At 38.6% G+C, this 22,567-nt stretch overlaps 1 protein-coding gene across 10 annotated transcripts in view; it reads right to left on the reverse strand.

Moving 5' to 3' along the window:
* The window catches only part of LOC129767692 (potassium voltage-gated channel protein Shab), a 339,910-nt gene that overhangs the window by 163,923 nt on the left and 153,420 nt on the right, over window positions 1-22,567 (reverse strand). The gene's annotated exons all lie outside the window — the stretch shown is intronic.

Genomic DNA, 22,567 nt, shown 5'->3' on the forward strand with positions numbered 1-22,567 from the left:
ATTTTGAGCAACTTTCTCTTTGATTGTGTGGAATAAGATGTAGGGCCTGTGCCGTTTCTCAAGTTTGATTCGTGTAAGATTCAGTAATACAGTATTTTATTTCGTCAATTATTGAAGTTCCATTTGAAGGTTGCCGATGATACATTTTAGAGGTTCTGCTGTTGCCTGGATGAACCGGCAACTATTCTGATAATGGTTTCAAAATCAGTTTGTTCCACATGTTTGTCAGTTTGTAGCATCTATATTAGGGTGGCAGCGAAAATGGTCATGTCAAATTTCAAAAACCGACCATGTACATTTTGTTTATTGGCCCAAAAAATGACCTGTGCAAAGTTTCAGTTCAATCGGATATGATTTAGGGGTGCCTCAAAGCGCTCAAAGTTTTGTTTTTTTGATCCTCGAAAATCTTCCAAGGGGGGAGGAAGGAAATTAGGAAAATCGAAAAAAAAATTTCGATGCCAAATGACTTAAAAATGCATGAAACGCAGAGATCTGCTGTCATCTCGAAATAAAAATTTTGGCCGAAAATCGACCTTTTGGAACTTAGCCTGAGAGGCAATGAAGATATTAAAAAAATCATCGAATTAAAAGAACCGACCCTGTACATTTTGGTTTTTTTCCTTTATTGATTTAATTAGGCTCAAGTGGATAAAGAGCCACCATCAATAGCAATACATTTTAAAACTATTTGAATATATTATAACTACATAATTATTAACTTAAGTCTAATTAGCTAAAACTACAGTGCAATATAAAATATATATATATAATTTATTCCTTCGTTGCCTCGTCGGTATTATCCTTGTCTTGAACAGTGCCTGTGGTGGGTCGTAACAACTACATCGCCAGTTGATGTAGCAACGGTATCCTTTGGTAGTGAGTGCCTCCTTGTTATGTTAATAGCTCCTGTAATTATCTTATCTTAACGGTTACTAAGTTCTGCTTGTGTAATAGGAAAGGAAGGGAGAATGGACAGTGGGAGTAGGAGATGTGACCTAAATAATAACATTAGCGCTTCTTAGGAAGACATATATGGGGAACATAAAATTAGGGTCGCGAGTAGCTAAGATATTGCGAACTGTCATGCGTGAGTGTACTCCTTGAGCCTCTAAATCGGCATCCAGTTTAATTCTTCCATTGCAAAATTCATTACAGGACCAAATAACGTGCTCGATGTCATGATATCCTTGACCACAATTGCATAAATTGTTAGTAGCAAGACCTATGCGGAAGAGATGCGCATTCAGCGCGGAATGATTGGACATCAATCTGGACATAGTTCTAATAAAATTTCTGTCAAGATCTAACCCTTTAAACCAGGCCTTCGTTGAAACTTTGGGGATAATAGAGTATAGCCATCTCCCAAGGTCATCTCTGTTCCATTGGTTTTGCCAACTGGTGAGTGACTGCTGTCGGGAAATGGAGAAGAATTCCCGATACGCTATTTGTCTTTCAAAAACTGTGCCCTGCATACTACCCATCTTTGCGAGTGTATCCGCTTTTCATTACCCGCAATAGAGCAATGGGAAGGAATCCAAATGAAAGTGATTCGAATACTTTTATCAACAAGAGAATTCAATGCATTCCTAATTTCGATACGAAAATATGATGCTTTCGTCTGTTGTTTCAAGGATTGAATGGCTTGTATACTGCTAAGACTATCCGAGAAAATAAAATAGTGATCAGGTGGTGAGGACTCAATGGTCTTAATTGCATGATATATTGCAGCCAATTCGGCAACATACACTGAACAAGGGTCTTCAAGTTTATGAAAGCTAGTGTAATGTTCATTAAAGATACCAAAACCAGTGGATCCGTTGATTCTTGAGCCATCAGTGAAAAACATTCTTGAAGAATTGATATGGTTATATTTTGAAGCGAAAATATTAGGGATTAACGATGATCGAAGATGATCTGAAATGTCTCGAGTTTCGTCCTTCATAGAAAGATCGAAATCAACGGAAGATCTGCAAAAGTTCGGAAAGCTAACATTATTGACTGCTGAAGGTTTTAATTCTTGAGAAATGTAATGAGAGTACAGATCCATGGATCTCGACCGTTGGTTCAACTCGAGAAGCTTCTTACAATTCTCAATTACTAATGGGTTCATGATTTCGCTTCGGATTAAGAAGCGATAGGACAGTTCCCGAAACCGAACCTGCAATGGTAAAACACCTGCCAAGACTTCAAAGCTCATGTTGTGTGTTGATTGCATGCACCCTAAGGCTAAACGCAAGCAACGATACTGTATCCTCTCCAGTTTAATGATGTGGGTTTTAGCAGCCGAACGGAAACAAAACGAACCATATTCCATGACTGACAGTATTGTAGTTTTGTACAGCCGTATTAGGTCTTCTGGATGAGCACCCCACCATGTTCCAGAAACTGTCCGGAGAAAATTTGTTCTCTGTTGAAATTTTTTATTCAGATACGCAATATGTTTTCCCCATGTACATTTAGCATCAAACCAAACTCCAAGATATTTGAAGCTTGTGGATTGAACGATGGTTTTGTTGAACAATTGAAACAGAAGTTCGGGAGGTTGGTGATTCCTAGAAAATACAACCATTTCTGTTTTCTCAGTTGAGAATTCAATACCTAGATTCACAGCCCATGTAGATTAATTATTTAAGGAAATTTGCAGCGGTCTTTGCAAATCAATAGTTTTAGTACCTGATATATGGATACAACACTATCATCTGCCAGTTGCCTCAAAGTACATCCATCTGCAAGATGATCATCTATATCATTAATATAGAAATTTTACAGAAGAGGACTTAAGCAAGAACCTTGAGTTAGGATACGAATGCACCAGCTGCCTCGGTGTAAAGTATCCCAAATAAACAACAACAACAACAACAAGAACCTTGAGGAAGACCTATGTAGCTAGTCCTAGAAACGGCACAATTTCCATTAGAAAAGTGCATGTGCTTTTCGGATAATAGATTAAACAAAAAGTTGTTTAAAATTGGTGAAAATCCATGGTTGTGAAGTTTATCGGATAAAATTCTTATTGATACTGAGTCAAACGCCCCTTTAATGTCTAAGAAAACAGAAGCCATCTGTTTTTTATTACCAAAGGTCGTCTGAATTTCGGAAGCAAGTAACGCAAGATAATTATTTGTCCCTTTGCCCTTGCGGAAACCGAACTGCGTATCTGATAAAAAGTTATTCTCTTCAACCCATTCGTCTAAACGTCGGAGTATCATTTTTTCTAATAACTTACGGATGCAAGATAGCATGGCTATTGGTCTGTATGAGTTATGGTGGGAAGCTGGCTTATTCGGTTTTTGAATGGCTATTACTCTCACTTGTTTCCACTCGATAGGGACAATATTTTGCTCAATAAACTTATTAAATAACCTTAATAAACGTTTCTTAGCGACGTTTGGAAGGTTCTTCAAAAGATTAAATTTGATTCCATCGGAACCAGGAGCTGAATTATTGCACGAAAGAAGTGCAAGTGAGAATTCAGTCATAGAAAACAATGTCTCGTTATTACTATTGGAAGACGATGTATTACGAGATATGTCTTCTGCAGGGACAAAATCTGGACATACTTTTTTGGCAAAATCAAGAATCCATCGGTCTGAATACTCTTTGTTTTCGTTTGTATGGTTTTTGTTTCGCAAACACCTGGCTGTGTTCCACAGGGTACTCATAGATGTTTCCCTTGACAAACCATTGACATATCGTCGCCAATAACTGCGTTTTTTCGCTCCAACAAGATATTTGATTTTGGTCTCCAAAAGTTCATACTTATCAAAATTTTCCATTGAGCCATTTTTGCGAAAATTTTTGAAAGCAGAGGATTTATTGAAATAAGCATTCGAACACTCTTTGTCCCACCAAGGAGCACCAGGGCGACGGCGAAGTTTTGCACCAGGGAAACGTTTCGTTTGAGCTTGAATGGCAGTGTGGTAAATCAAACTAGCAATGAAATCATATTCTTCTAGAGGTGGAAGTTCAGGAGTCGAATTGATGCTCTCTGATATAATACTAGCAAATTTCTCCCAGTCAATATTATGGGTAAGATCGTAATTTCTGTGGACACATCTCATTGGCAATAGAAACACGGATTGGTAAGTGATCGCTACCGTGAGGATCTTGGATTACTTCCCACATACAATCTAACGATAAAGTAGACGAACAGAGTGACTAGTCTAGTGTACTTTCTCTTGCAGGGGGCTTGGGTACTCTTGTAGCTTCGCCAGTGTTCAAAATTGATAAATTGAAATTATCGCATAGATCGTAGATGATTGAGGAACGGTTATCATCATATAGTGCCCCCCAGGCCACACCATGTGAATTGAAATCACCCAATATTAACTTGGGTTCAGGTAAAATCTCGATAATTCCATCGAGTTGGTTGCGTGAAATTCCAACTCTGGGATGAATATATACAGAAGCAATGCATAGGTCTTTTCCCCTTATCGTGGTATGACAAGCAACTACCTCGATTCCTAGAAGCGATGGTAATGGGATTTTATAGAAGGAATGGCATTTTTTGATCCCCAAAAGAACGCCACTGTGTGAGTCTCTTCGGTCTAAACGGATAATGTTAAAATCATGTAAATTCAAGTCCTCATCAGGGGTAAGCCATGTATTTTGGTTCAGTTCGATCGGACATGATTTAGGGGTGCCTCAAAGCGCTCAAAGTTTTGGTTTATTGATCCTCTAAAATTATCCAAGGGGGGAGTGAAGGCAATTTAGTAAATCGAATTTTTTTTTCGATGCCAAACGACTTAAAAATACATCGTCGAGATCTGGTGTTATCTCGAAAAAAAATTTTTGGCCGAAAATCGACTTTTTGGGACTTTTGGGACCTGAGTGGCGGAAATATCAAAACTTTGAGTGCTTTGAGGCACCTCTAAATCATGTCCGATTGAGTTGAAACTTTGTATTTCTCGAAAATTAATCAAGCAAATGAAACGAAATTCAGCATGTGGAGATTTTAGGGTGCAATAAATGTTGGTTAGATACTCCTCCCCCTCTCTTAGGGGGGGGGGCTGCCATACAAATGAAACACAAATTTCTGCATTACTCGAAAATTAATCAAGCAAATGAAACGAAATTTGGCATGTGGAGGTTATGGGGTGCAATTAATGATTCTATGGTGGTTAGATACTCCTCCCCCTCTCTCTTAGGGGGGGGGGCTTCCATACAAAAGAAACACTAAGCAGAACTAAGAACTAAGCAAGTAAACGAAACCAAATTTGGCATGTGGATGTTTTAGGGGGTAAAAAATGCTTTTATGGTGATTCGACACTCCTCCCCTCCCTTTAAGAGGGGGGGGGGGTGTCTGCCATACAAAATGAACACAAATTTCTGCAAAACTCAAGAACTAATCAAGGAAACGGAATCAAATTTTTTATTTTTTAAGGGACAAGGAATGTTTTTATTGTGGTGCGACACTACTTTCCCTCTCTTTAAGGGGAGGCTGTCATACAAATGAAACACATTTTTTTGCAAATCCCGAGAACTAATCAAGCAAAGGCACAAAAGCACAAAACTCGAAGAAGCAATCGTCATATTTAAGATTTCATAATTTTAGTATATTTTTTGTATCAAATATGAATTCCATGTAAGGGAGAAACATGTTATTTGCAAGTGATTGAAAAATCTTGAACGAGAATTGTGTCTGAAAATAATTTTATATTACAATGACGAGGTTTGATAGAAGTACTAGGAAATTTATAGTGAAGGTAAATTGTAAAGGGCCAATTAGAAGATCAATCAATCAAAAGTTCTGCGTTTGGACCAATGAACGTTCGCTGAGCCAGAAAACGTGAATGTTTGAAGGTATTGATAACAAAAAAAAATCCATGTTGGGCGGAACGAAGTTTGCCGGGTCAACTAGTGAAAAATAAAACCTAGATTAATATGAGCCTTTTCTACAATTGTCGATTGCAGTATCTATTGCTCAACCAATATATAGAATAATTCGAAATATAACACTAATCTACCGAGAAAAATTAGAACCGACGATCATCTCGAAGTTGAATAGATGTGGTGCAGTTAATAAATACTCCGCCGAACTTGTTTATGATTCCTACTCCTTAGACTAGAATAGTTGTGACACTGTGACACATTCTTTCATCTCCGATTTTCGGTGTCACTTGTTATCAGTGTAGAGAATGGGCAATTGGAAAGAATTGAAGATATTGAGTTTGAAGAAGATGAAGAAGTAAGTGAACGCATAGAGATATCAACTGGGAATAACAACTCTGAAATAAGTTGATCGAATAACATCAAAGTAAATAATTCGAGTTATTAGGTTGAATGCGCAAAACAAATCACTTTTTTTAACTCGTATACTATTTTTATGAAATTACGACAAATTGCTATGAGAAGAGCTTTGCAACAATAATCTCGATATTTTATGTTGCATTGTGTAATAATATGTTGTATCACAGCTCACGCGATAAATAACGTAATAAATGTTTTTCTATATATTTGGCATATCACTGGGCATAAAATGTTTAAATTGTACATATTGGATATAAAACACAGATTTTTTTTATTGCAAAAAAAACCCGTTTCAAATATACATATAACGTTTCCCATATATCACACGATTTATTTTTTTTTTTTTTTTGGGCGTGATATAATCGAGACGTTACTGTTTTTTTCCAAAAGAGCTTTATATTATCAAAGCAAATAATGTTCTTGCAATCCAAATAGCTAAATATTCACCATTATTATCGACCGGGTTTGGTCTAGAAGCTGACCATCTAAGGGGAAGAACGATCGATATTTGGTCTATTTAAATTTTACGTATTTGTTTTGTGCGATTTTCTGTTCATGGGCGATTATTTTGTGCGTTTTTTTTTGCGGTATAGGAAAAGAAGCACATTTGACGAAGTTATCTCCCATTTAGTTTTTTTTTTCGATGGTTTATATGCATTTCAGTGCGAAAAAAGCATATTTTCGTCTAAATTATCTACTTCTCAAATCATTCTCATCAAATGCTCTAAGTTGCGCATGACATGATTTCAAATAGCAACAAGTTTAGACATGCAACTAAAACACAACACAGCCACGCGCGACCGAAATAGCAAACTGTCACATCGCAAAGCAGGGAAACAAAAAAAATCGAACGGTGAACGGCGAGGAGGAAATAAAGGTTGATTTTCATTTGAATTTATTTTTAATTTATGGGTTGTTAAAGTCGTATCAATACAACAAAATAAATCATTAAAAGGTTTTCTCATAATCCTCTGCATTGTACGATTTTTATACATGGTTTTGTTGAACTTGGCCTTCAAATTTTTCGTCAATTTCATCCTTGAAGCTCCTCCTTGACCCGATACATAGTTCTTCGCTTTCAAAATAGAGTCTATTGTTTTTTTTTTTTTTTTTTTTTATCTTCGCTTATTTTTCGTCGGCCTATTTCCGCCACTTTAGTGCCAATCACCGACATCAGGGAGGCGACTCCACCTGTTCCTACCTATCAGACTCAACAACTCATGAGCCGGGCCAACTTCTTTTACTTCCGCTCCGAAGGAAGACGTAACCAGAGATTTTTCGCCTCAGAAAATCCCAACGACGCCAGCTGGGATTGAACCCAGGCCGATCGGATTGTGAGGCTGTTACGCTAACCATACAACCACTGGCGCCGTCAGTCTATTGTTGTGTTTGCCAAACATTTTCGGGATTTTAATTTGTAGGAAAGTGAAAAAATTTGCTCAACACACGCTGAAGAATGTTACCAAAAAAGTGTCTTATGAACGACCGGAGCAATGCTTACAAGAAATTCTCTTCACGCCTTTTGATACCAACATCTGGACCCAAGTTTTATTTGAGTCACTAAATTTTTGCCCCATGAGATTCGTCTTGAGTTGCCTGAATTTGTTATACAAGTTCAATACAGAAGTCACAACAAATCGAATTGAAGGTCAGCTTCCTAGCTGCATTCAATGTTTTTTCAGCTTCTTCCTCTCGATACCAACGTAAACATTCTTCATGCCTTTTTTCCACAAAGTGCAACATAAAGCGACGAGAGACTCAAAAACACCAAAGAGAGCCAAAACGAAAATGGCTCCACCGATAAATGGTGTATACTCAAGAGATCCAATTCCAATGAAATTCACGCGGATTGGACGCTAACAGTCGATGAAGCATTAATGCGTCAACTCGTTAGCAAAAACTTCAATATAAATTCCAGATTTGGCGAAACTAAGCTGAGGAAAATAAATCCAAAGCAGCGCCAAACCACAACTACGAAAAACCTTAGTATAGGCAAAGGAGGTCTGGAGCCAAGAAGCGAGAAAACTCAAAACTCCAGAAACATAGTTAATCTGAAGTCTTCAGATACCAGTGACTCCAAACTTGTGGAGCCACAAAATAGTCAAGAAGTCGTCAGCAGGGTTTCTGGGAAACTCAAGTTTTCTCGTGAAGATGCTCCGAAAAACAAGAATCTGATTGTTCCTGGCCCAAGCGATACAAAACCAACGGCTATCGCAAACATACTAGGAACCACGTCAAGTGAAAAAGGTGAGTTTCTTCAAACCCGGCATCACTCCAGATCTAAAACGAATAGGAACACTGGAACAAGCAAAAACCTGACCTAAATTTCAATAAAAACCGGATCGGTCAACCCAACCTAATGCGGAACACTAACGTTTTGCAAATAAACCTCCATCACGCTAAAGCAGCGTCGAGCGTGTTATCCTGGAGGCTTTAGAAAGATGCTGTGAATCTGGCTCTTATCCAAGAGCCTTGGGTTCACATAGGAAGAATACTACATATTCAAACAGGTTCAGGTAAGTTGTTCTACGATGTCAAGCCTGACTCCCCAAGAACTGCTTCTTAGTTAATGCAAACATTAAATGCTTTCCTATTACAGAGTTCATTCAAAAGGACATCGTCGCGATCAGAGTGGGAGTACCAACCGCCAAAGGAAGATCCGACATCGTAATTGCGTCTGCTTACTCTCTTGGCGACGTTCCTGAGGTTCCCCCACGAGAGGTAGCGGCGTTGGTAAACTACTGTACGGAAATTAACAAGGACTTCATCATCGCCAACGCTAATCACACTACGTGGGCATGTACCGACATTAACAATCGAGGTGAGTGTCGAATTTATTCAAAATCATTACTTACACAGCAGATATGTTGAATTCAATTGAATTCGTAAACTGTTTCGTTCAATCAATAATTCAATCAATACAAACAAATGATTACTAAGTCAACGGTAGTCCTACGTCAACCTTGCGGTTATATCCTAGACATAACCCACCTTTTTTACTTTAAACTTTGCAGTTCATTCACCCTTAGAAGGAAATCATCTATAACATGACGACCCTTCTGCCCATGAATATTATACTAACATTCCTTCCCTTCCCCTGGTGACTGTAGAGACGTGGCCGGCGTCGTTACTGATTATTTAAAGCTCGAATTACCAAAACTTGCACAATGAGAATGGTTTGCTAGTCCCAAGCGTCATTCAGTGTGTTCTTTGTGTTATTTCGCTGGTTCAGTGTACAGTCTACCCAAGCTTATACTAAAATTCAAAATAGCATCTATTTAATTGACCTAAACCTGCGGGATTGCACTGCAGAAGTCCATTCTCATTGTGAAAGTTTAGGTGATGCGCACTTACATAGTCAACAACGGCACATACTAAATTGTCCTCTATCACTAATCACTAATTATTGCGATAATTTTAAATTACCAATGATTGATTTATCACATCGCTTCATTATGCTAACTGAAATGTCGATTCTAATTTGTTTCTCATATTGGGATATCATGTATGGAAAGTTCCGAATTCCTATGGATTGCAATACAATATTCCGTTAAAAAATCGGCGTCTGGGAGGGTGTTTTTCTTTAATTGCCTGATTATGGCCAAGAAACGCTTCGATATTAAATAGTTGAACAAAATATTGTAACTCGCAGATGTAAAACTGAAAGTTTTAACAATTTGAACTACAGGGTTTTCCATTTCGGGTTTCCGAAAGTATACAGCCCTGCGCTGACAACCGTTTGACAAAGCTGTCAACCAAAGCGTCATATCGTTAGTTGAATGTCTGCCATTTTACAATATGGATCGTTTTAGCATCGCACAACGTGTTAATTTTGTTAAATTATACTATAAAAATGATGAAAAACCGGCAAATGTTTTTCGAGCATTACGGACGGATTTTGCTGAATTTTGCATTTGGACTTGCACCTACATCCATATAAAGTCCAACTGGTACAAAAATTAGAGCGTGGTGACCATGGAATGCGTCGGGCATACGTCGATTGGGTGAACGAACAACAGCAGCAAAATGCTGAATTTTCGCATCAAATTTTCTTCAGCGATGAGGCACATTTCGAGCTCGGTGGCTATGTAAACACCCAAAATTTCCGTATATGGGGCTCAGAAAATCCACACGTGATTGTTGAGAGGCCATTGCATCCGCCAAAAGTCACTGTTTGGTGCGCATTATGGTCTGGTGGAGTCATCGGGCCGTATTTCTTTGAAAATGAGGACGGCGAGACGGTAACTGTGAATGGCGAGCGCTATGGCCGCATGTTAACCGATTTTTTTTGCCACAAATTGAAGATATGGATACGGATGACATGTGGTTTCAGCAGGACGGCGCCACGTGCCACACAACACGACCGAACATGGCCATATTGCGAACAAAATTTGAGGGACGCATAATTTCGCGTTTTGGTGATGACAATTGGCCGTCCAGATCATGCGATTTGAACCCGCTAGACTTATTTTTTTGTGGGGTTATGCGGAAGACCGTGTCTATGCCAACTCTCCGCAAACTCTTGAACATTTGAAAGACAACATTCGTGAAGTTATGACCGAGATACCGCCCCATATGTGCCGAAAAGTCATCGAAAATTACCTGTTCCGGATGTTCCGGCCCTAGGTGGACATTTGAATGATGTTGTATTGCACACATAATGGCATAAACCAAACTTTAATTTGAAATAAAAGTTTCATCGAAATTCGAATTCTATAACCATAACATCATGTAACCGTAATGTACTGAAAAAGATAATTGTCCATAAAAACTAAAGATTCCCTATCAAATATACAATTTTGTTTGAGAAGATTTGATCTACAAGCACACTGGTTTGTTTTTCGCTTTATATTTCCCTCCTCACCTCCCTTTCCTTCCTCGTTAATCTCACCCAAGGACAATATATTTGCGGAGAGCGAAAGAAACTTCAAATTGAATAGATGTCTTTATTTGATCGGCCCTTCCAGATGCAATCTGTTATTGTGATGAAGTGAACAACTAAATTAATGGGTAATCTCATGAATTCTGTTTGTAGTAACTGATATTGTCAGAGAAATTATGTATATAAATCTTTTCAGGAATCTATGTTCGCTGAGATGCTCGTATTTTGGAGATTCGTGGTGGAAGATGAAATAAAATACAATCAATTTGAAACAACGGTACATCTTACATTCATTTGACCATGAATGTGAGTCTAGGCGGTTTTTTAATGCAAAAAAAAAATATTTTCATAAATGCATATTAAAGGCTGTCTTATTCATAACTTCATTTTTACGCAAGCGCATATTCTCCCGGAAGCTCGTAAACATCATTCCAAACTGTACCGTTCAGAAATTAATTTACATATCATTTACATTCATTTGCTGTACCCGAGTAAAATATGTCTGAATATCGATCCCTTCGAATCCCGACGGACGACAGAAATTCTACCCCTTTAAAACCCTTTCGAGTATTCGTTTCAACCCGCACCTTGACCCAATACAAATTACAAATGATATTCGTGTTCCAGGCATTGAACATTTCCTGCGTTCATCAAACGACATTCGCCTTTGCTGTCGTTTCGAATCAGAGTCATATTTCTTGAGAAAAAAATTCAATTTATCCCACCCATTCCAGCGAATATCACCCCTTTTATTTACGTCCGCCTGCCGTGGTGTTGTTGACAACGTGTGGCCCTGAGGATCACGACAGTAAATTAGGTGTCCAACGTGACAACAACATTGCAACGCACGTTTTTCATTGAGTTGTGGGAACGGTTTTCTGTTTCCGGTAACATGACGCGTGGAAAAAAGAGCTTGGGTCGCACAAACGAAAACAACTGATTGGGTTACCCTGCGCGACAGATGGCATAACTTTAGCATACTTTAGTGTCAGTATATGATGCATTTGTTGGTTTACATACCACATTGTTGTGTTTAAAATTGCGCGCAATTGTTTCTCACATCGAAATCAAGAAGAGTGCTCTCAACTACTAGGAGAACAAAGAATGAAGCGCCTCCATTTACGGCGGAAAATATTCCACTGAAGTAAAGTAACTGTCACCAGGATAGCGAGTCAATAATCCGGAAGTGGCTCAACCAAAGTATCTACTTCTTCTAGTCTGTCTCAATCCGATAATAACCCTTGATCAAAAGCTAAAAATAGAATGATTTTTTCTGTAATGATTATATTGTTCTATTACACGTAATGTATGGACCACAAAACTCGAATTACTTCACGCTAGTTAGCTACCGTTCTGAACTATATTTTGGACGTTTTGTTCTAATATCTTGAAATGCTTGATGCACTGATGATATAACTGTCAAATTAATATCACAATTGCTTCTTTAGAGTAATCCCTTGGTTTCACTATCATTTTACATGAGAACTTCATTTGAATTATAACGTAATCGGCAGAAATCTTACAACACTGCTCATTATCGTTTGTGTTTGACGTTTGCTTAGCTTGAGCACGTAGAATTTACCCGTTCATAAATATTTAAATTTCTCCCGTGTTTCATCATTTCTCATCATCGTTAACAGTTTACTGTGATTGTTTGGTAAGTGTTTTGTAGTTGACTATAAAATATAATCAAGAGTAATGTATTTAATTAACGTCCAAAAATTTACAAAATAAAGTGTCCGAAATTTGAATTCAATCTGTCCGAAATTTGATTTAGTGTCATTCATTTGAAAAGCATTTTATTCGATGATTTTTTTTATGGTACCAAAGTAGAAAGCTTAAAAGCATATTGAACTAATTTATTAAAAACATCAACCAAATAACACCTGTGCATAAAGTTTAGATCTGTTTTCTGCATCATATGCCTTAAGCGTCCGAAATATGATTCAGAACGGTATATTGACCACGAAACTCGAATTGTTTATTCACTGAATTTTTTAGAAGACGTTCAATAGATCAGTGTTATTTTCGTGATAATATACGTTCGATCTGATTCCAACATCGACAGGTCACGTAACATCATTGGTCGTTGAGTGAATAAAGGGTGTGTCACATCAAATTGCATCACGGAAAAAACGCTGTAGAAATTTAATTTTTAGGAATTATATCTTCAGCTTTGGCTTATAATCAGATAAGAGTGTATAGATCACGTTGACCATGCTTCACTGTCAATTTTTCGTAAATTTGGAAAAATGTCGTCGAACGAAAAAGAGCGTCGTGAATTAATCCTGTGCACTCATTTCGAGAATCCGGAGTTGTCACATCTGGACATCGGTAAGATGCTGGGAATCGTCCAATCCACGGTCAGCAGAGTACTAAAACGATACTTCGAGAACCTAACCATCGACCGGAAGGTGAAGAACGGCAAAAATGGATGCTCCGTCAGTGAAAAAGATCACAAGCGCGTAGTTAAGCAGTTTAGACGTGATCCGAGAAGTTCGGTCCGGGATGTCGCCAATAAGCTGAATTTGTCAAGTACATTCGTCCAGCGGACCAAGCAGCGGGAGGGCCTGCGTACATACAAGGTTCAGAAGGCTCCTAACCGCGACGAAAGGCAAAACATGGTGGGGAAGACGCGAGCCCGGAAGCTGTACACCGAAATGATGACGAAGCCGCATTGCCTGGTAATGGACGACGAAACCTACGTCAATGCGGACTTTCGTCAGCTGCCGGGCCTGTTGTTCTTCTCCGCAGAGGACAAATTCAGCGTTCCAGAGGAGATTCGCAAGCAGAAACTATTCAAGTTTGCCAAAAAGTACATGGTGTGGCAAGCGATCTGCTCTTGCGGAAAGCGGAGCGCCCCCTTCGTGATGACCGGCACGGTAAACGGGCAGGTTTACCTTAAGGAGTGCCTACAGAAGCGCTTACTACCACTATTGAAGCAGCACGAGGGCCCGACCATCTTCTGGTCGGATCTCGCTTCGTGCCACTATTCAAAGGACGTGTTGGAGTGGTACGAAGCCAACGGGGTCACCTTCGTGCCAAAGGAAATGAACCCGCCCAACGCGCCGGAGCTTCGCCCAATAGAGAAATAGTGGGCGATTATGAAGCAGGCCCTCCGGAAGAACCCAATAGTTGTCAAATCGGAGGCGGACTTCAAGAGAAAATGGATTTCTGTTAAAAAAAAAACTACAGCCTGACGTTGTATAATAGAACCTTATGGACGGGGTAAAGAGGAAGGTGCGAGCATACGGGCTTGGGCTCGAAGTATGAATAAAAAGAAAATGTCAAAAGCTGTTTAATAGTTTTTATTTTACTGTCTAAAATTTTCAAAAGGATCGGTCTACTGGGCGAATTTCAACAGCGTTTTTTCCGTGATGCAATTTGATGTGACACACCCTTTATAATAAAAACAAGAGCTGACAGTAGTATTATTGTCATGTTGATTGTCGGTGCATGACTTGATTTCATACAATCATAATAATTATACAATGATAGCGTGTCTGCTGCTGAGTCAGAAGTAATTCATTTTCCAACACTTTAATTTTCTATACTTAAAGCATGAGGATATGAAAAAATTAAAGGCTTCATCAGTTATCATCGTTGTGTTAAGAAGAGCAGTTGAAGCCCTCAAATTCTCGTAGGATGAAATTTTTTACTAGTTGAATCAATGCCACTGTATAGCACAATCCATCACTTTAAAAATAGCTTCGAATTCTATACAGCAAATGATGCACTGTTGCGCAAAAAAAAAGCTAGAATAGATGAACTTATGAAACAGTGTCTGCACAACTGCTGCTGCTGCTGTCACATTCAACAAGTTATCGTGTTGAATTGTGGGTTTGCTTGAAATGCCCTTTCACTTCAGCAAAATTTGCTAGCGTGTCCAAATGGAACAAAGCTCTGCTTCATATTTTTAGGCACGTGTCGGGTCAAACTAGCTCAGTTTGTATCAACAAAACTGTTTTTGGTGCAATTTTTTCCGACGTGCAAAACGCGATGCATGTGAAACAAATTATATCTCTCTCCTACAGGTGGAAAATCCTTAAAAATGCTACAGTGAAAATTCAAGTGTTTGCTTCGTTATAAAAGGTTATCTTGATTTGATTTTTCATTGCTTACAATTCAATCAGTCTCTGTGAGTCATGTCACGCCTTGAAAAGGACTTCACGTTGTCCAATCTTCTAATTTTTTTAATAGATGAGCTAGACAAATAGCTTTAGCGCCTTCCCAGATAGGCTTCGGAAAACTTCAAATCAACTAACTGAATAAAAAAAAAATATTCTTGCTAAAATTATGATTATCAGATTATGTTATTATAGGTCAATGTCCCAATGAGGTCACTAGTTGGATTTATCTCAATTTTCTTCTTTGTACATTCCATATTTAATGATAATTGAAATGCAAACAGTATTTTTCGAAACGGGACTCTGTTTGCTTTATTTGTGGAGCCTCAACTATTCCTCAAACTTGGTATCGCGTGACTGCCACAAAACTGAGTGCTGTCTGGGCGGATTTAATTCCGCCACTCGGTCTCGAGGGGGTCGAGTTACAAATTGAGCTGACTGTAAGTGCCCTTTCATTTATGTAAATTCGTTCAGTTCTGCGCTCCGCAGAACTTCTTGGGAGATGTTTTTTTTCCGAAATTGTTGGCAAAAAGTAACAAATACTTAGGGTAAGGGTATCATTAGGCTCGCCGTGAAAACCGCAAATAATAATATTCTTATTGTTCCGCCGTGCTCGTTTATTTGAAGTTGACGATCTACACAGACGTAGGTAAAAGGTTTTACAAACCGCTTAATTCCACGCCGTGAAAGGCGTGAGATAGCAAAGTTTCTCGATTCATTGTGGAAGCCACCTTACTTTTCAGCTCTTAAGTGACAAACTATAGTCACACCATTCGCCTGCGGAAACACCGTTGTTGAAGCCATCACATTTCATTCGCCGCGCGAATCTCGATGCTCGAATTTTTCCCGAACCGATTCGCAATCGTTTTAACTGACTCGGCAGAATCAGCAGTTACTGGCAACGACTAAACACGGTATGACGCTAATCTAAAAGCTTTCTCAAGTGAGCAAGTTCTACTTTTCACACGGTGAATCATCAAACACTCCACTTCTAACTGAATCCGCCAATTAAGACTAGGAAAATACGTTTCATAACGTTCATCCACTCAATTTATTGAGCTGCTTTCGTTTGAAAAATGAAAAACTTTAGTGTTGATTGTAGTTGTGAAACATTTCATTTCATTTGGAATTAAGAACTTTTTCAGAAATAAGAAGCTTGAAGGTTTTTTTTTCTGAATTATAGTGACTTTCAACACATTTCGGTTGGTTCGTCACTTTTACTCCCAATTTGGGAAGAATGTCGGGAGTGAGAATTGAACTCGTGATCTCTGCGTGAGAGGTATGGATGTTACCACTACGCCAGATCGCCTCCACTTGAAGGTTTTATTTTTCAGGGGTCAACCAAATTAATGCACTCAAACCCAATCTCACTTTCAATTTCATACAAACTCATGCAAGCCGAAAAAAAGATACTCTCTCTTCGCACTTAATAAAGAGAATATCACTTGACCTACGTGCAGTCTCGTTTTATTTCACGTTAATTTCTTTCATTCTTCACACATAAGCGAAATCATCAAATCATTGAAAATAAAAGGTTTTCATATCGAATGAAATTGACTTATTTCGAATGAAAAATTCGTTGGAGCTCGAACCGTATTCACTAGAACTAATGAAAATGACGATGTGAAGGAATGTGCAGTATGCCAGCAGGTGTAATCAATTACCCTCGCTTGTTGCAAGACTAAAATGCTCTCATATGCCTCTTTTAATTCCACATTTTTTGAAAGAAGCCCGCATGCTGGTTGTTAGCTAAATCTACTTTTCATTCGAACGCTCCCTATGAGTTCTCAATAGTAAATAGTTCATGATGGAGAAGCTATTTGGATTTACTATATCTCTCATTATAAAAAGTGTTCCAATCGAGCTCTTACAGAATATCTAGAATCTTGAAAAATGAGCGAATCAGGTGCGCGTAAATCACTCGCTCGAAATGCAAATGCAGCGTTCATTCCACAGTCAACTTGAAGAGAAGAAATATTCTAATTCAATAATGTAATGTAATGTAATGATATTGTAATTTAATGGCAACTAATAAGCCATTGGTGATTTTAAATCACATATTCACGATTCAGCAGTGATCCAGTGAGGCTTCCAAATGACTTTTTTCACGGCTGAGAGCTTTTTCTTTCTCTCTCTCTCTCTCTCTCTCTCTCTATTTCTCTCTCTCCAAATCACATTTTTAATCCGAGGGCCCGATATCTTCGAAGATGAAAAATGAAGATCAATTCTCCTCTCTGTAGCTTCGCTTCGACTAGGACTACTTCGACATTCGTCAACAGAAAGTGAATTGATTAAAAAATGAATTGACGAGCGTTGAGAGCGAGGGTGAGTGATGGATTATTATAGTCAATACTTATTCAAATCGACGTGACTAATGAATACGAATCTGCCTCTTCAATTCATATTTCTACTTCTCCCTGACACAAACCTCTTTACCCGCGTACACAATCTTATTTTTACGTCCATATAAAGTGAAACAAAAACTTGATTTCTGATGCAAAAACTAGTTACACCATTAATGGACGGTTTTTCGTCTACCCACCGTGAACTCAAACCAACGAATTTAGACAGTTATTAGGTATGTTATAAAGGTCCTCGCATTAGTAAACAGCGTGCAAAACAGTGTGCAGTTTGGGAGGAATTCAAAACATAATTTTAGTTTACTTTGTCTCCGAGTTCATTTAAAAAAAACATACAGAAAAACGGGTCATATCAACAAAATTCACAAATTTGTATGTGGTTCTGAACATAACATTGCACGCTATTTTATATGTGTGAGTAATTTTTTGTGTACGACACAAAAAAATCTAGCTCACCTGTAGTATATGTCAAATCATGTTGAACTCAAACATCGATACATACATACGTGATACATGAGAGAGAGAGAAACAAATTTCATTTTGAGGGGAGTCACTTCAAAATGCATTGAAGTTCATTTGACGAGGAAGAATGAAATGAGATAGTCGTGTAGTAATATGAGAGAGTGACTAAACGCCCGACTGACTATTGAGTCATGTTGACGAAGAAATTGGAAGGGGAATTTCTTCATAGCCTGCTGACTATTCTCAGTTGAATATTACTATGCCGAGCCCGGCTCAATCCAACTAGCGAGCAAAGCACCTTCTCCCCTAATGCTGATACCACACATAGAGGTTTTGGTCTATACAAAGTAATGTTGTTTTTCTGCCTTCTCAAAGGTAGATTAAAGAGGTTAAGAAATGTGAAATAATGGTGCTGGTGAAACAAGATAAAATCGTCGGTAAGCTGCGATGAAGACCTCCGCGATGGCAATGGCGATGAACACTTAGTGCAATGGGTGCATTGATATAAGGTAACAAATTTGCGACATATGGTCAGTTTATGTATTGTTTACGCGGAAAAATGCGGAATGTATCATAAATCATCTTCATCTTCAAATGCTACTACAAAACCACAGAAATCATCGGTGCTTTTATGGAGTCAGATTGTAGGTGTTTCAGAACGATTGCATCACACGTAAGCATTGTATATTTTATGCGTTGTCAAAGGTTGATAAAATGATGGCAAATATAGAATTGCTTGTGAATGCAGTGCACGGGCACGACTTCACAATTTCAATTCAAGAAGATGAAAATGACCTTTTACTAGTTCCGTTCTCTCAAGTTAGAATCCTTTTCGATTAAGTGTATTCTCTACGCATACTGAAACATTGATTCTTCTATTTCGTTCTTTGGTGCTATTGCTTCCTTTGAATTAGAAAAGCAACCGCCTTCAATTGACGATTGAAACTGTTAGAATGGGCAATATGTCAGTTTTATTCCACATGCGAAAGAACGCTCACTGTTTGTAGCAAATTGTTATGCGATAGGCTCATTATCGAGTGACGAAGTGAGGCGCGACCGCATTGTTAACGTAAGACTACGAACTTATCACATTCAATTTGCCTTCAATTCAATTATAACTTTCGATATTAACTTAGGAAGGAGCGAAATTTTACAATTGATTCTTTAGTTATATTTTTTGGTATGCCTGGACGTGACTTTGAAACGCGGCCTCCATATCTGTTAGTCTTTTTTAGGTGGTTTATCAGCATACCAAAGATGCTTGATCCCGACATCATATAGTTCAAATCCTAAGAGAAATTCTAAGCCGAGATGAATCTTAGATAACCAATTTGATTGCGTTTCTGAAAGAAACGAATTGATAAAATTTGATTAAACTATCGGAGTCGAAGGTATCGGAAGATTTAAGGTCTCTGTCAACAAAGAAGAAGAGGAAACCATACTTCAGACACGATTCATCAGTCATCCAACTAGTGATGTGGTTCCTAGTCCTGGCGAAGCAGAAAAAGGAAAGGTCCTTTATCGGACACTTACGGTAGACAAAATCACGTATAGTGCACAACTGAAGGGATGTGTCTACCGGTGAGATCCGGTGGTACCACGTCTTCTGAATTTCACTGGGCAGAGCCAGATAGGGAACAAAAATAGGAGAGATATACTTATCCGCTCCTAGATATACTTATCCTTGCCCTAGTTTATTGCTATTCCGTCTAGCAGTCTCTAAAAACAAACCCATGCTCAACCGAGATCTTTGGGATTTCTTCCGTTCTTCGTTATTTACATGGAGATAAGCTCCAGGATGCCTAAACTTCATTGCACTTATCGCATATTCTGCGATGACTCAACCTATGCCGATTGCTCATTTTTTATGTTTCCGTTCTTTTATGAAAAAGCGTGGTCTAATCACACGCTCTATGGCTAGGAAATGAATCACGCTCTGAAATCGTGATCCTTGCGACGAGAATTGCACTAAGCTGCACGAGCGTCGGCAAAGAAACAATATTTCAAATTAACTCTCAGCCTTGACATAAGACGTTGGTGGATTGCTGTCTAGAGTGTCACAAACGGGAAATAATCGCCGTCACGTAATCTATACATCCGTCACGCAACGTGATATTTTGGATTATTATTGCTGCATTACTTGCTCTCTTTAAAGCACAACAGAGAGAGAGCACAAATAGCCCATGTCCGTCGGCCAATCATAGCGTGTGATTTTCATTGAAATAATGTTTGACATTTTTAAACTCTTCAATAGTCATTTTCAAAATCTAGGAATTTGTTATATCTTTGATATAACCGCAAGGTGAACGTATGACTAACGTTGACTTAGCAATAAATAAGTAACAAGCATGTAAATCTTAGACATTCCATCTTCCAAATAAAGTGATTATCATACCACTTCGTTCAGCCGGAAAAGAATTATTAATGCTCAATGGGGGAATCGATTCCTCCTCGGAAATACCCAGGGCAAATAGTACGTACTCCCCAAGCCCCGACAATTGAAATCATCGTTGATCCGGCCAGATTATTAACACTTGAGGAGGAATGGATTCCTTCTGGAAATTACACAGTAAAAATAAGACCCCCTTCCCAACAGTTCCAACTTCCCAATAACGACGATCGATTGCAGCATTCGTAAACAAATAATTTTATAAACCTGCTTCCATAAATGTGATTTCTTCGATATGTTATATAATATCCACTTCGATAATATCCACTACACCATATCATATCGTGTTCTTTACTATCAAATCCATAGTCAATCACCCATCGCACCCATCGGTATCGAATTATCTCGGTTTTCGCTAAATGCCCCATTCGATCCGACTGCAGAGGAGAAATGGAATTGAAAATCGACAAACGGGAGAAAGAGATGTTGAAGGTTGAAAAGGAATTGGCAGAAAACTTCTGCATTTGATCTTTCGAATAATGTGATTATCACACCACCTCGTTTTGCCAGAAAGAAATTATTAATGCTCAAAAGAGGAATCGAGTCCTCCGAGGAAATATCCAGCGCAAATTAGAATCGACTATCGATTGCGGTATTCGTACACAAATAATTTTATAACGCAGCTTTCATCAAAGTGATTTCTTCGATATGGTGAAATAACCACTACATCATGTCATATATTCCGTATTCTACAAATCCATAGTCAATGGCACCCATCGGTATTGATTTATCATCGACACCACAATTTTCGCTAAATGTTTCTTTCAGTTCGGCCTGCAGAAACTTTTCTGAACTCTAATCCATCAAATTTGGTGTCCCCGAAAAGGGCCGTTGATTACATGCTAAGGTACTAAGATAATAATGACGAAAGCGGAAGCACGCTCTCCTCGGATACGACGGGCCAGCTGGATGTCCTTGAGCATAATGTTACGCGTTTTGCGTGGATAGCACACAAATTGGTATCTTCGAATAGGCCGACTAAATATTCCTCGATTGCCTCCTGCAGTGCCATAATAGCGGAACTTTGGAAGTCCAATCGATTTTGAAGTCTTGGGCAGTTTCACGAACCAAACACTGGAAAGCAATTTGGGCGACCTATGATGGCGACGAATTTCACGCAAAGCGACGATTTGCGGTCGGTAACGATGTGGCTTCCTCACACCTCCTGTGGCTGGTGCGCTTTTCCGAGCTGCTTTCGTGGCTGTTCGAGAGAAAATAATGACGAAAATAAAGGAAACGTCATGTTTTATACTCAGACAATGTGGAATGTATACCCGACCTCTTTCGATCACATTCTTTTCATTATATTCGTAGCTCAGCTTGAGAGCGAAACCATCTCACATTCCAATAATGATTAATGGGTTTCCAAGTGGGTGCGCTACATACGGATATGGATGATTTCAATAACCTGTTTTCAAAGCTACTTTTGTACAATTTTTCGAATTAATAAAAAGCAATCATATAACTCTTGGATATTTTATCTTTTGTATGCAATGATTATCATATCATTCCGTTGATCCGAAGCAGAATGATTAACGCTTAAAGAAGGAATGGATTCCTTGGAAATACTCAGCAAAAATAATGCCCTTTCCCAACAATTAGAAACGACAAACGGTTGCGGCATTCGTACACAACTAATTTTATAACGCTGCTTTCATCATAGTGAGTGTTTTCTTCGATGTCGTGAAATATCCACTACATCATATCAAACATTTCGTATTTTTCACTCCAAATCCAGCCATTGGCACCCATCTGTATCGAGTTATCATCGATATATCGGTTCTCGCTAAATGCTCCATTCGGTTAAACTGCAGAGGTGCAAAGGAATTGGAAAAGAAGAGCATAATGCATGCGACCGTCCTCATCTCACATCGCCTCATCAACTGAATGGATTCCCAGAAAGTGTGCGAGTTTATATACGGTTTCAATAACCTGTTTTCAAAGCAATTTTGAAGCTATTGAAACAAGTTTCCGGGTCAATAATTAACAATCATATAACTCGTGGACATTTTGTCTTTCGAATGAAATGTTTATCATA

This window comes from Toxorhynchites rutilus, chromosome 2, assembly GCF_029784135.1.
Source record: "Toxorhynchites rutilus septentrionalis strain SRP chromosome 2, ASM2978413v1, whole genome shotgun sequence".
NCBI classification, from domain to species: Eukaryota; Metazoa; Arthropoda; class Insecta; order Diptera; family Culicidae; genus Toxorhynchites; species Toxorhynchites rutilus.